Source organism: Parasteatoda tepidariorum, chromosome 1, assembly GCF_043381705.1.
Source record: "Parasteatoda tepidariorum isolate YZ-2023 chromosome 1, CAS_Ptep_4.0, whole genome shotgun sequence".
NCBI classification, from domain to species: domain Eukaryota; kingdom Metazoa; phylum Arthropoda; class Arachnida; order Araneae; family Theridiidae; genus Parasteatoda; species Parasteatoda tepidariorum.
The window spans coordinates 105,826,468-105,829,197 of NC_092204.1; positions in this window are offsets into that span (position 1 = coordinate 105,826,468).

Here is a 2,730-nt window from a genome sequence, read left to right on the forward strand (position 1 = left end):
TTAATTTCTCGAATATGACGACCAAGTATCTCAATTTCATCACAAATAAACAATAGTGTAAATTCCCGGTTTCCGGTCTGTTATATTCTAAGAAAATGACGATTTCTTCTCTTAATTCACGCGCACGTTGCAAAAATTTCTCACGTGATAAACATCTTGCCTCACATTTAAATAGTAACTCTGAATGTACTGAACCCATGTCATTACAAAGAGCAGAAAAGATTCTCGATCTCAGGGTTCTCATTTTTATATAATTTGAAATGGTTACAACCGCAGTTAATACAATATTTAAACCAGGACGTATTTCTTTCGAACCCAAAGCTTCTCTGTGGATCATGCAATGTGTCCAGACGCATTGAGGCGATTTTTGTTTTACTAGTGCTTGTATACTTTCGAACCTTCCGGATATTGAACGTGCATATTCCGATGCATATTCCAGTGCATATTCCGATGCAATTTTTGCATTCTGTGTTTGCATCATTCATAACATCATTTAAAATAGCAAATAATGCTAGCGCTGTTGCTTTGAGTTCTATTGATTTGCAAAAAAGTAGTTCTACTACTGATATAATATCACAAAATCAAACATAGGAAATTAAATGAGCATCTTCATTAATATATGTTGCTTCATCAAACTGTATTGAAAACATTTTGTCACGCAACATCGAGAAAAGCTGACACTACATTTTCAGCTTTATCAACAATTCGACAAGCAACAGTATCATTTGAAAGAGGTATGGACTGTAATTGTTTTGAAAAATTAACTCCAGACATAGTTTCTACAATCTCAATTGCTACAGGTTTTTACTTTGCTTTTGTTTTGGCAGCTAGTTAAAAATAATTTAAAGACAGAATTCAAAATACTCAATATACATTATTGTTGTATACATTTTACTGTAAGTGGGGGGCGCGATGAAAATTATGATTAAAAACTGGGCCGCGAATACTGAAAGGTTGAGAAACGCTGAACTAATCCTTTGTGATTTGGAGTAGTAAGAAGATGATAGTGCACTACAGTGAATTTTAATGAAATGAATATAATGGTGCACGTTGCAAATAAAAAAAAAAAAAAAAACGTCCCTAGATTTTATTAATTTATTTATATGTGATATTAAAATTGGCAATTAATCACAAAGACTGACCAATAGCATTTTTAATCAAAGAATGAAACTAATTTACAAATTCAGAAAAAGATAAAATAAGTAAGTAGCATTTAAAATAATTAATCAAAATAGAAAAGTGTTTAAAGTAGCTAAATCCAAATTTGTTTTATTTTAATTTATAAAGTCAGAAAAATAATTCTAGCAGAAAAAGACAAAATTTTAAGGTATGTGTTTCTTTGCATTTGCATTTCAATTTTTCTAATTACTTTTTCTCATTTGATTTTCCATTATGGGGCCTCGGGGTACTGTCAGTTTTTGGTTTCACCGATGACAGCAGAAAGGCTCCTGTGTGTTGACAGTGATAAAGTTCTGTCCTGCTAACACACATACCTTAAAATTTTGTCGTTTTCTGCTAGAATTATTTGTCTAGCATTTTGATTTAGAGATCACTGGATTACTTTTCTATTATTTAAAGTAAACTTATTATAACGAGACACCTTTTGTGGCCAGTTTGATCACCTTTCAAAATGATCTTGTGCAACATATAATTGTTAATATAACAAGCAGAATGCACATCACAACTGTTTTTAAATATTCTAATTCATCAACGACTCCTCCAACCCAAGCACTACAATTAGTTTTAAACAATTTATTAACCGAATTTTTTCCACCTTCTAGCTGTTGCACCGTAGAGGAACATTTTGAGCTCAGTTTAAACTTTATCCAGGAGATGTACGTGATATTTTCCATTGTTATGCACTGTATTTTAGTAAAAATTTAAAATCTGTCCGGCAGCCCTTAAATCTCTCAAACCACCTTATGTATGAGTTCGGCACCTATCAGCATAGTAGACAACAGAAGTATTAAAATTATTTCCATCTCTGCCGTGAGTTAAGATGGAAAATTCACCCCAATGTCACATCCCGCGCTGTACTACTTCCTCACTCACCTCTCTAGTCATAAATTGAGTATCGTATAGTATATATTTGTAATATTACTGGGAAAAGTTGAGCTCCATAAGTGTTATGACAGTAAGCGGCACCATGACAAGGCTCATGTTTAAAAAATTTTCAGCCATTTTAGAACGGATCAAAAATAAATCTAAGTTATTACTTTGTGACTAAGATTTTATTTCTGTAAAAACGCAGCCTAATTCTAAGTAAAAACGTAACGTATTACTAACTATTAAATTAAAATTAATACTTAAGACAACCCAACAAACTTATTTTTAAATAAATACTTAACTAATATTTTTATACTATTGATATTATTACTTTTATATTATTAATAAAGTCAACTTAAAAGTAATAATTACTATAGAGATGCCAAAAGGGAAAGAAATACACGAATTTATCGCATAAGGGAAATATATATATATATATATATATATATATATCTGGAAAACAAACGTTCAAGGTACATCAAAGGCTGTGTATAACATCTACACAGGTGACGAATCATGGATCTATGCATATGAACCGGAAACAAAACAGCAATCAACTGTATGGGTCTTCCAAGACGAGGCAAAACCAACAAAAGTTGTTCGAGGAAGAAGCACATCGAAACAAATGATTGCCTGTTTCTTCGGCATTAACGGTCATGTGGCAACAGTGGCGTTAGAGCAACG